The following is a 13925-nucleotide window of genomic DNA, read 5'->3' as shown; positions in this document are numbered from 1 at the left end:
CTCCTGCTATCTAAAACTGTTGTCAATACAAAATTTCCTTCATAATAGCTAGGTTCAAATGTTTATCCGGTCAGCAAGCCTGTTGTGATGTCCGTGCATCTACTGATGTGGCACAAAACATATTTTTTAGGTCATGTAATAGTTCACACGCAAGCCCGACATTCCAAGTTCAACTTCCACATCAAACTCATGTTCACAGATATCTGCACATTCATACATAATGTCCACAACCATGATTCACTTCAAAGCCAAAAAAATGTGAGGAGAGTTATAAATAAAGAAAAACCTCTACTAGTTCCTGCTACCAGTGCGAGCACAACAAGTCAAGACCATGCGTAAATTAATTATATTTTAGTCATTTATTCTGTTCTAAAATGCCTACCGGCTCGCGGAAGGACGTGTTGCCAGCACACGCATGGATTCAATGAAGGCAGGCAGGGCAGTCTTAAGCTGGTTGCATGCGGCAAGCAGGCGTGCTCAGCCGGGCCTGCAGCGAGTGCGGCCCTCTTGGCCGGCGCGCTGCTACGTCTTGAGCTTGCATTGGTTTTCCTTGAAGAAGAAAGGGTGATGCAGCAATAGTAGTGTAAGTATTTCCCTCAGTTTTTGAGAACCAAGGTGTCAATCTAGTAGGAGGCTCCTCAAAAGTCCCACGCACCTACACAAACAAACAAAGAACTCGCAACCAACGCAATAAAGGGGTTGTCAATCCCTTCATGGCCACTTGCGAAAGTGAGATCTAATAGAGATAGTATGATAAGATAAATATATTTTTGGTATTTTATAATATAGATGCAAAAAGTAAAGATGCAAATAAAAGTAGATTGAAAGCAAATATGATAAAAGATAGACCCGGGGCCATAGGTTTCACTAGAGGCTTCTCTCAAGATAGCATAAGTATTACGGTGGGTGAACAAATTACTGTCGAGCAATTGATAGAAAAGCGAATAATTATGAGATTATCTAGGCATGATCATGTATATAGGCATCACGTCCGTGACAAGTAGACCGACTCCTGCCTGCATCTACTAGTATTACTCCACACATCGACCGACTCCTGCCTGCATCTGGAGTATTAAGTTCATAAAGAACAGAGTAATGCATTAAGCAAGATGACATGATGTAGAGGGATAAACTCAAGCAATATGATATAAACCCCATCTTTTTATCCTTGATGGCAACAATACAATACGTGCCTAAGGAAACTCAGTCCAACCAACTGATAATTCGAAGAGACTTGCAAAGATAACTTTATCACACATTAAAGAATTCAGAGGAGTGCTCACCACACAACTGCCCTGATAGGCTCCTAGGCTCCTAGGCTCCTCCTAGGCGACTCCAAGGCGATTTTGCGTCGGTGCCACTCCGGCCCCGGCGGCCACCTCTCCTGCCGGCGGCCACTCCGGCCACTCCGGCCACCACACAAGATGGCTCCTTTTGCCCTCAACTTTGACCATGGCAGAAAGTTTCAAGCAGATATGAGATCCAAGTTTGGACATCCAGTGGTGTTTTCTCCTGGCTTTCATCAACAAGAATTCATCTTGGTGGTCTCTTTCTGCCACTCATCATTCAATCTTGATGTGCACATGGCTAGTGTTTCTCTCCTAGCCATGTTTGGTGGCTATGCTCAAGGCTTTAGGGTTCGGCACTTGAGGGATAGAACTTTCAAGTTTTCGGTTGCTTCTAAGTCTGTTGGTTTTGAGATTTACAACAATGGTAGAATTGTTGAGCAAGATTTTGAGGTCGTGTTTAGTTTGTGGAATTATGGTGGGCCTAATTTGCTTAGATAAGAACTAGCTTTCTACAAAGAACATGGTAGTGAGTGGACCTTGGTTGGTAGGCATGGAAAAGTTGTTCCATCGCCGGAGTTACAGCGCCGTGGTCAGAAATGGTTGGTCAGTTTTTGAGTGATTATTGGGTGCCATTCAAACCAATGACAATCAAGGGGAATCTTTGCATTCACCTTCTCTTAATTCTGAGAGTAATGGGTCTCTTAATCAACAACAAATGGCTCAACATGCTGGCCCTCGCACGTACGTGGTGTGCTTTGCTTATGGGGGTCCAGGACAGTTTGCACGTAACTGCATGGTTCCGAAGCTGCCTGGGCTATGGCCTTTTTTACAGTTTGAGTCTTTTTCGAGCCCACCGAGCAGGCCTAGGCGGAAGGTGAGGTGGAGGCCTGGTTCAAATATGTCGGCCCAGCTCAATCGATTAGGCAAGTCTCGTCATTTATGGAGCTGGTCAAGGACCTCTTTCCAAACTTCCAACCGCGACTGCAGGCTGCCTCCTCGCATTCCTCTGTTCTTACCAACTCTGCCTCCACCACTGTTTCTTCCTCGACAAGCTCACCGTCTTCTTCAGCATCGGCGGAGCGGGCATTGGTGGTCCGTTCGTCGGAAGCTTTGGTCATGGCCAACATCCCCATCGATCGAGCTCCCTTCGTTCCTCATGGGTTCCAGATTTTCGAGGTGGCTGGGAGTACTGGGGTTTCGAGGGCAATCTTGCCGCATCATCCGAGAAGGCACGAGGACTGGGCGATTGCAACCATTCAACCACATCCAAATGAGGTATTTTTCCCCAATGTCAGAGAAGTTCTTGAGGAGTTCTTTCAAGGTGTTGAGGAGGTGGGGTTTAGAGAAATCCAACCATGTCCTTTTGGGGAGGCGTATGTTCAGTTTCAGCATGTTAGGGATAGAGATCGTCTCATCAGGCAAAGTCCTCACCCATTTGGAGATGTTTTCATCACTTTCACTAAGCATAATGAAGGTAGGAATTGGCGCAGACTGCATTTCAATAGAACCTACTGGTTACTGTTTGTGGGTGTCCCTTTTGATTACTGCAACACTGAGGACATTGCAGCTGCCATTGCCAAGTGGGGTAGAATTATTAGTTGGGAGAGGGAGGATGCTTTGAGAGGGAAGATCCTAGTGAAGGCCAGAGTTACTGAGCTCATTGATATTCCAAAAAGCATTAGGTGGTTTGAAGGAGAGTGCTTTGAGGAGGAATCATGGACTAGTTCAGTTGAGGTTTTGTTAGAAGAAATGCTAGGAGGTGGCCCTGCTAATGAGGATCCTATTCCACCTCCTGGAGTGGACCCACACCCTATTCCACAGCATGCCAATGATTTCCCAGGTTTTCAACCTGCTCCAGTTCAGAATGAGCCAGCACAACATGATGATTGGGATGATTGGGAAGAGCAGGAAGAGCAAGGCCATTGGGCATTTCCTCAGGCAAATATTCCACAGCCACAACCACCTCAACAACAAATGGAGATGCCGGTTTTACAAGAGGATGGTGCTCCCAATAGCAGCATCACCACTACAGTTTCCCTGTCTAATGGTATTTGGTCTAACACTCACACTGCCAGTGAGGAGGTCAATCAAGGTGCTCAAATTAACCCTTTGGGCATGGGTTTACAGAGCATTCTCATTGCTTATCAAGCAGATGGGGAGGAGGAAGATTTTTTGCAGGATAATGCAAACTTGGCTGATATTGAACAACAGGTAGTTGTGGGGGCTCCTTTGGCTATTTAGGAGGTTTTGCATGAACCCCCTGCTGTGGTTCCAGGTGTTGCAGAAGTACATGTTGTTGCTGAAGAAAATCTAGTTTCAGATGGGCCTCTTATTCAGAATGTTGGTGTAGCATCTCTTGTTGCAGATGAGGTTCATATTGAAGTAAATGAAGAGAGTCCTGCAGCTACTTCTCAGCACACGGATATTCCTACGGGCAAAGATAATGAGGCTGCCCATGATTTGCCAGAGCAAACACAAGGCTTAGAGCTCAGAGCTGATATAAAGGGCAAAGCAGATGTACCTATTGTTCAAGCTGGCACTTCCACTGATGGGCACAGTAAAGGTATGGAGAGCTTTTCTTTAACAAACTCTCCTAGCTTATTAGATATTCAAAAACTAGTTGAAAATCATACCTTGGATATTATTGATGGTGCCCATTTGATTTCTGAGGAAGGTTTGGACCTGTGGATTCAGCACTTTGCTCCAGCAACACAGGGAGCAGTAAACACATTCAAAATTGACATAACTGTAAGTTGGTTTAACTTCATAATCCATCTTCTCCTCACTCCTGATAAATTTGGTTGGGTAATGCATCTGCTGAAATCTGATATGTGGAAAATGCTTACTGCAAATTGTGATTCTGAAGAGACTATCTTATTCCACATTCCTGATGGATGTGCTACTTCACAGGCTCCAAGTTGTAAGGAAATAATGCTGGGTATGGGAAAGTAAAATGAGGGTATAAGCCCTGCTGCTCACTCCTCAAGTGGAGGTGGAAGCCCACTTAAGCAAGTGTCTCCCAATAAAGTCATACAGCTGCCATTAGGTGAAGCTATCTCAAGGAAAAGAAGAGATAAAGAGCCTCTTGTGGAGACTGAGGTAAGAAGGAGTGATAGAATTAAGAAAGACAACAATGGTTATAGAAGGGAATCATGTGATGCTAGCTCTTGCTTACCTTGTAATGCTATTCCACCCATTGTGCATAATAAAGTGGTCAAAAATCTAACAAAAACCTTTTGCAAGGTGTTTGAGGATGAGGTACAGGGCAAGCTTTCAAAGAGGCCCAAGAAGAAGGGCTAGGAGGATGTGGCCAAGGTCTCCAAGGTCACTGGTGCTACTACTACTTAGTGTGTGCCATGAAGTACTCTCACATTAGTAATAGTCCCAGTACCATTTTGAGAAAGGCTAGTTTGATGGTTGCATGTATGATATATGATGTGCTTGATGTATTCACAACATGTTTAATGTCTGTCTCTGAAACCTAATGGTTTCTTTTGCCTACTGCTATGTTAATCAGTGTGATAGAGCTCTGGACTTGTGGCTTCTATGAAGATATTAAAGATACTATGTTCCCTGTCAGAAATGCTGTGTTACATCTGATCCTCATGATGTTGAAAATGTGCACTGCTACTTGTTACTGCCTGTATGAGATCTCAAATTGTATGGGGTCACAATACTCCAATTTCTATAATTTGCATGAGTTTGGTATCATACCAGGATATGGGGCCTGGTATCCAAATACAAACAAACAGTTAGTTAATCATGAGTAGAAACAGATCCTGGAATATTTTGAACTGGAACATTAGGGGTTTGAATTCTCCTGAGAAATGGTTGGCACAGGCAAAAAGTTGAGGAAAGTGCTGCTGGAATTTTGTGCTTACAAGAAACAAAGAGACAAAATTTTGATTTGGCTTATATTCAAAACTTCTGTCCACAGAGATTCAACAAATTTGAATACTTGCCTTCTATTGGGGCATCTGGAGGTATTTTGACTGCTTGGAATGGGACTCTTTTTACTGGTGAATTGCTCTTCCAAAATAAATTCTGCCTGTCGGTGTCAAAACCGGTGGATCTCGGGTAGGGGGTCCCAAACTGTGCGTTTAGGCGGATGGTAACAGGAGACAAGGGACACGATGTTTTTACCCAGGTTCGGGCCCTCTCGGTGGAGGTAAAACCCTACTACTGCTTGATTAATATTGATGATATGGGTAGTACAAGAGTAGATCTACCACGAGATCAAGGAGGCTAAACCCTAGAAGCTAGCCTATGGTATGATTGTTATTCGTCCTATGGACTAAAACCCTTCGCTTTATATAGACACCGGAGAGGGCTAGGGTTACACAGAGTCGGTTACAATGGTAGGAGATCTACATATCCATATCGCCAAGCTTGCCTTCCACGCCAAGGAAAGTCCCATCCGGACACGGGACGAAGTCTTCAATCTTGTATCTTCATAGTCTTGGAGTCCGGCCGATGGTGATAGTTCGGCTATCCGGACACCCCCTAGTCCAGGACTCCCTCACTCCCTAACTATGCAATTCACTTGTACAACCACTCTTAAACCATGGATTCTCACAAATATCTATGGCCCTTGCAACATTGAAGAGAAATTTGAATTTATTGACAGGTTTACAAATATTCAAATGCCTGATGATGTTGATTGGATTGTCATGGGGGATTTTAATCTCATTAGGTCACCTGAAGACAGAAATCGACTTGGTGGAGATGTTAATCAGATGTTACTATTCAATGAAGCTATTAGTAATTTGGGGCTAATTGAATTACCTCTTAAAGGGAAACAGTTTAGTTGGAGCAACATGCAAGATAGTCCTCTACTTGAAAAATTAGACTGGTTCTTCACTTTTGCTGCATGGTTGACTACTTACCCTGACACCACTGCTCTGCCCCTTGCAAAGCCAATTTCAGATCATTTGCCTTGTGTAATAAAAATTGGCACAACAATACCCAAGTCAAGGGTTTTCAGATCTGAGAATTATTGGTTGAAGCACAACTCTTTCAAAGATATTGTCCAAACTGCATGGAACATTCCCGTTGGTTATACTGATCCAGCAAAGAGGATTAATGCTAAATTCAAAAACTTGAGGAGAGCACTCAAACTTTGGGCAAAGAGCCTATCCTGTCTCAAAAAGCAGATTGATGGGTTGAATGAATGTATATTGCTATGGGACTTCTTGGAGGAATTCAGAGATCTAACTTTATTTGAGAATAACTGCAGAGAGCTGTTGAAAGAAACCCTACTAATTGTCCTTAGTAATCAGAAGATTTATTGGAAACAGAGAGGTAAAATCAAGGGGGTCAAATTTGGTGATGAAAATACAAAATTCTTTCATACCAAGGCTTCAATTAATCACAGGCTTAACAAAATTGCAATGCTCATGAATGAGGACCAAGTGGAAATTACTGATCATGAAGGGGAGGCTGCAATCCTTTGGGAGGCTTTTAAGAAGAGACTGGGATACTCCAATGGTCATACCATGCACTTCAATTTACAGGAACTATATGAAAATAGAGTGAATCCACAAATTTTCCAAGATCTTGAGAAACCTTTCACTCAGGAAGAAATTGATGAGGTAGTAAAAAACTTACCCACAAACAAATCTCCAGGGCCTGATGGATTTAATAATGAGTTCCTCAAACTGGATGTTACTGAACTTATCATTGCCTTTCATGCTGGAAATGTGAATTTTGAAAGCATAAACACTTCTTATATCACACTCATCCCAAAAAAGGAAGTACCAATATCCCCTAATGTCTTCAGGCCAATTTCATTGCTTAATGGGGTTCTCAAAATCATTACTAAACTACTGGCAAACAGATTACAAAAAGTAATTCTCAAGATGGTACACATCAACCAATATGGATTCTTAAAGAATAGAGTAATTCAAGATTGTCTTGGTTGGGCCTATGAATATATACATCTGTGCCACAAGTCAAAAGTAGAAATGCTAGTAACCAAGCTGGATTTTGAAAAGGCTTTTGACACTATTGAACATCAGGCTATTATTGACATCTTAAGGGCTAAGGGATTTGGAGAAAAGTGGATAACTTGGATGCACATGCTCTTCAACTCTGCATCCTCTACTGTCATGTTAAATGGGGTACCTGGGAAGAAATTTTATTGTAAAAGAGGAGTAAGACAAGGAGACCCTCTTTGACCTCTTCTCTTCCTACCGGCAGCTGACTTGCTACGATCAATTTTGAATAAAGCCATGATAAGGGATTTAGTCACACCACCACTTCAAGTGAACTCTTACCCAGATTTCCCTATTGTTCAGTATGCAGATGATACTCTTGTTATCATGCAAGCAAGTGCTAGACAACTAGTATGCCTCAAAGCTCTACTAAACACATTTGCATCTGCCAAAGGCCTAAAAGTAAACTATGGGAAATCAATCATGGTGCCAATAAACATTGCAGAAGACATGGTTGATATTTTCACAAACACTTTGCAATGTGCCAGAGGACAATTTCCATTCACTTATCTGGGATTACCATTGGGTATTTATAACCAACTATGGAGCAGTGTTTGCCTATAGTCAATAGAGTTGCTAAGAGGATTGTTGGTATTTCCACTTTCATGACTCAGGCAGGGAAGGTTTTGTTGGTTAAATCTATGCTGGCATCTTTAGCAGTATACTTCATGTGTTGTTTGGACATTCCTATCACTATAAAACACCAGATCATAAAATATTTAAGGCATTGCCTATGGAGGAGCCCTGATATGGAAGATAGGAGACCAGCCTTAGTTGCATGGCACACAGTTTGCAGACCAAAAAATTAGGGTGGCTTGGGAGTCCTGGATATCTTCACTCAAAATAAAACTCTGCTCATGAAAAAACTTCATAAATTTTACAACAGACATGATATTCCTTGGGTGAATTTAATTTGGGAAACATACTACAGCAACAGGCAACTTCCAGGGGATCAAAAAGTGGGCTCTTTCTGGTGGAAATCCAATCTGGCACTCATTGATCAGTTCAAAGCTATAGCAAGATGCAATGTGGGAGATGGAAAAAGTGCTCTGTTCTGGGATGATATGTGGCACCAATTTGTTCTCAAGCACAAGTTTGATCACCTGTATTCCTTTGTTAGAGATCCTCACACAAGTGTTCAACAAGTGATCAACACTGAACATCTCCAAGATTTATTCCATTTGCCTCTCACTACACAGGCATATGAGGAGTTCCTACTAATGGAAGACATGTGCATTTCCATAAGACAGTCAGAATACTTAGATGCACTGGATACCTGGAGTTACATCTGGGCAAATGAATTCTATTCATAATTAAAGCATATAAGGTGTTAATTGGCCACAAACAAACTCCACCACACTTCTCATGGATCTGGAAAAGCTCCTGTCAGCCCAAGCACACAGTTTTTTTTCCTGGATGCTATTGCATGACAGAGTAAACACAAGGAATCTTTTAAGAAGGAAAAACTTTGAATTGGAAGTTTACAATTGTGCAGTGAGGGACTTTCAACAGGAAGAAACTCTGCATCATCTTTTTTGGGGATGTCCTTTTGCCATCAGATGTTGGGATTACATCTGTCCTTCCAGAACACCAAACTTGTCAGTCCTGGAGGCATATCAAGACCTCAAAGACAAGCTCAACTACCCCTTCTTTATGGATATTATCATATTGGGATCATGGGCCATCTGGATATCTAGAAACAACAATTTTTTTGAGAATATCAATCCTTCATTTCATGACTGGAAATTCATATTCACAGAAGAGCTAAAGCTTCTCAAATACAGGATTAAGAAGAAATATGAAGTGCACTTCTCTGCTTGGTTGGATTCATTGTTGTAATTATGTATAGTGTTCCTTGTTGTTTTTGTTTATTGTTGCTCTCAGCTCTAGTTTAGCTTAGTTCTTTTTTTGGTAGTTTCTCTTTTGTTCTTCTTTGTTTCTTTTTTTGGGCTTATCTCAAGCCCACCAGACTATTGATGTTCCCTTTCTTTCAATTAATAAAAGTTGCAGTGGGGTGTTTACCCTACTGTTTATAATAATAAAAAAAATACAATACGTGCCTTGCTGCCCCTGCTGTCACTGGGAAAGTACACCATAAGATTGAACCCAAAGCTAAGCACTTCTCCCATGGCAAGAAAGATCAATCTAGTAGGCCAAACCAAACTGATAATTCTAAGAGACTTGCAAAGATAACTCAATCATACATAAAAGAATTCAGAGTAGATTCAAATATTTCTCATAGATAAACTTGATCATAAACCCACAATTCATCGGATCTTGACAGACACACCGCAAAAAGAGTTTACATCGAATAGATCTCCACAAGAGAGGGGGAGAACATTGTATTGAGATCCAAAAAGAGAGAAGAAGCCATCTATCTAATAACTATGGACCCGAAGGTCTGTGGTAAACTACTCACAACTCATCGGAGGGGCTATGGTGTTGATGTAGAAGCCCTCCATGGTCGATTCCCCCTCCGGCGGAGCGCCGACGAAGGCTCCAAGATGGGATCTCGCGGATACAGAAGTTTACAGCGGTGGAAATTGTGTTTCGTTGGCTCCCTGGATGTTTTCGGGGTATGTAGGCTTATATAGGAGGAAGAAGTACGTCGGTGGCCGCCCGAGGGGCCCACGAGACAGGGGGGCGCGCCCTGTAGGGGTGCGCGTGCCCTCCCCTCTCGTGGCCGCCTCAGCTGCTTCTTGACTTGCACTCCAAGTCCTCTTGATCACGTTTGTTCCAAAAATCACGCTCCCGAAGGTTTCATTCCGTTTGGACTCCGTTTGATATTCCTTTTCTTCGAAATACTGAAATAGGCAAAAAAACAGCAATACGGGCTGGGCCTCCGATTAGTAGGTTAGTCCCAAAAATGATATAAATGTGTAAAATAAAGCCCATAAACATCCAAAAGGGGTAATATAATAGCATGGAACAATCAAAAATTATAGATACGTTGGAGACGTATCAAGCACCCCCAAGCTTGATTCCTGCTCGTCCTCGAGTAGGTAAATGATAAAAACAGAATTTTTGATGTGGAATGCTACCTAGCATAATTCTCAATGTAATTTTATTTATTGTGGCATGAATGTTCAGATCCAAATGATTCAAAATAAAAGTTCATATTGATAAAAGAAATAGTAACACTTCAAGCATACTAATCAAAGTAATCATGTCTTCTCAAAATAACATGGCAAAAGAAAGTTCATCCCTACAAAATCATATAGTTAGGTTATGCTTCATTTTCATCACACAAAGATGTTCCCAACTTCTATACCCCCGATGACAAGCCAAGCAATTATTTCATACTTAAATAATCTCAAACTTTTCCAACCTTCACGCAATACATGAGCGTGAGCCATGGATATAGCACTATGGGTGGCATAGAATATGATGATGGGGATTGTGTGGAGAAGACAAAAAAGGAAAAAGTCTCACAATGACAAGGATAATCAACAGGCTATGGAGATGCCCATCAATTGATGTCAACATGAGGAGTAGGGATTGCCATGCAACTGATGCACTAGAGCTATAAATGAATGCTTAACAAAAAGAAACTAGTGGGTGTGCATCCAACTTGCTTACTCACGAAGACCTAGGGCATTTGAGGAAGCCCATCGTAGGAATATACAAGCCAAGTTCTATAATGAAAAATTCTCACTAGTGTGAAAAAGACAACTTATGAGACTCACTATATGAAAAACATGGTGCTACTTTGAAGCACAATATATGAGACTCACTACATGAGGAACAAGGTGCTACTTTGAAGCACAAGTGTGGAAAAAGAGATAGTAACATTGCCCCTTTTATTTATTTACTTTTTTTCTTTTCTTTTTCTTTTCTTTTTTTCTTTTCCTTTTTTTGGGTCTTTCTTTTTTTTGGCCTTTTTTTTTCCTTTTCCTTTTTTTTCTTTGGGCAATGCTCTAATAATGATGATCATCACACTTCTATTGATTACAACATATGAATTACAACTCGAAACTAGAACAAGATATGACTCTATATGAATGCCTCCGGAGGTGTACTGGGATGGTGCAATGAATCAAGAGTGACATGTATGAAAAATAAAGCATGGTGGCTTTGCCACAAATACGATGTCAACTACATGATCATGCAATGGCAATATGACAAAAGTAAAGTATGTCATGATGATGATGAACGAAATGGTGGAAAGTTGCATGGCAATATATCTCGGAATGGCTATGGAAATGCCATAATAGGTAGGTATGGTGGCTGTTTTGAGGAAGATATAAGGAGGTTTATGTGTGATAGAGCATATCGTATCATGAGGTTTGGATGCACCGGCGAAGTTTGCACCAACTCTCCAGGTGAGAAAGGGCAATGCACGGTACCAAAGAGGCTAGCAATGGTGGAAAGGTAAAAGTGCCTATAATCCATGGACTCAACATTAGTCAAAAGAACTCATATACTTATTGCAAAAATTTAGAAGTCATAAAAAATCAAGCACTACGCGCATGTTCCTAGGGGGATAGATTGGTAGGAAAAGACCATCGCTCGTCCCCGACCGCCACTCATAAGGATGCACAAGCCAGGTACAATTCATGTTTCAAATTTGTTACACATCTTTAACCATACGTGCATGCTATGGGACTTGCTAACTTCAACACAAGCATTTTTTAAATTCATAATCACCCAACTAGCATGACTTTAATATCACTACCTCCATATCTCAAAACAATTATCAAGTATCAAATTGATCATAGCATCCAATTCACTTCCTATGATAGTTTTTATTATACCCAACTTGGATGCCTACCATTCTAGGACCAATTTTATAACCATAGAAAATACCATGCTGTTCTAAAAGACCCTCAAAATAATATAAGTGAAGAATGAGAGACTAGCAATTTCTACAAAAATAAGCCACCGCCGAGCTCTAAAAGATATAAGTGAAGCACTAGATCAAAAACTATCAAGCTCAAAAGATATAAGTGAAGCACATAGCATATTCTAATAAATTCAATCAAGTAGGCTTCTCCCAAAAAGGTGTGTACAGCAAGGATGATTGTGGTAAACTAAAAAGCAAAGACTAATATAATACACGACGCTCCAATCAAAACACATATCGTGTGGCGAATAAAAATATAGCTCCAAGTAAAGTTACCAATGAACGAAGACGAAAGAGGGGATGCCTTCCCGGGGCATCCCCAAGCTTAGGATTTTGGCTATTCTTGAATATCTTGGGGTTCCTTGGGCATCCCCAAGCTTAGGCTTTTTCCACTCCTTATTCCATAGTCCATCAAAGCTTTACCCAAAACTTGAAAACTTCACAACACAAAACTCAATAGGAAATCTTGTAAGCTCCGTTAGTGAAAGAAAACAAAACCACCACATAGGGTAATGTAATGAACTCATTATTTATTTATTTTGGTGTTAAACCTACTGTATTCCAACTTCTCTATGGTTTATAAACTATTTTACTAGCCATAGATGCATCAAAATAAGCGAACAACACACGAAAAACAGAATCTGTCAAAAACAGAACAGTCTGTAGAAATCTGTAACTAACGCAAACTTCTGGAACTTTAAAAATCCTACCAAAATAGGAAGTCCTGAAAAATTTGTCTATTGATCAGAAGAAAAAAGAATCAACGCAAAAGCACGTTTCTGTGATTTAACAAAATTAAATTCGTGCGTGAAAAGTTTCTGTTTTTCAGCAGAATCAAATCAACTATCATCATAGGTTATCCTATAGGTTCTACTTGGCACAAACACTAATTAAAAGATAAAAACACATATAAACATAAGGTAGATGCAAAATTTATTACTAAACAGGAATAAAAACAAAAAACACAAATAAAATTGGGTTGCCTCCCAACTAGCGCTATCGTTTAACGCCCCTAGCTAGGCATTGAGATATCAATGATGCTCACATGAAAGACAAGAATTGAAGCACAAAGAGAGCATCATAAAACATGTGACAAACACACTTAAGTCTAACATACTTCCTATGCATAGGCATCTTGTAAGCAAACAATTTATCAAGGCAAGCAAAAACTAGCATATGCAAGGAAGAACAAAGAGATGATATCAATCTCAACATGAAGAGAGGTAATTTAGTAACATGAAAATTTCTACGACCACATTTTCCTCTCTCATAATAATTACATGTGGGATCATAAGCAATATCAACAAAATAACTATCACAAAAAATATTTCCAACATGATCCACATGCATGCAAAGTTGACACTCTTCCAGGATAGTGGGATTAACATTAGCTAAAGTCATGACCTCTCCAAACCCACTTTTATCAACAATATCATAAGATTGAACATACTCCAAATATATGGGATCTAAAGTTGACACTCTTCCAAACCCACTTTCAATATTATTGCAAACACTATTATCAATCTCATAATCATCATGAGGCTTAAATAAATTTTCAAAATCATAAGAAGAATCACCCCAATCATGATCATTGCAACAAATAGTAGTCATAGCAAAACTAGCATCCCCAAGCTTGAGGTTTTGCATATCATTAACACAATTGACATTAAGAGAATTTATAATAACATCATTGCAATCATGCTTTTCATCAAAGGAAATATCAAGTATGGGTGCAATAGCAATGATCTCATGTTTAACATAAGGGACTATAACAAGTTTATATTCCTAAATATTGGCATC

The sequence above is a fragment of the Triticum aestivum genome, chromosome 1B (genome assembly GCF_018294505.1).
Source record: "Triticum aestivum cultivar Chinese Spring chromosome 1B, IWGSC CS RefSeq v2.1, whole genome shotgun sequence".
Classification (NCBI taxonomy): domain Eukaryota; kingdom Viridiplantae; phylum Streptophyta; class Magnoliopsida; order Poales; family Poaceae; genus Triticum; species Triticum aestivum.
Note: the sequence above shows the minus strand (reverse complement) of the source record.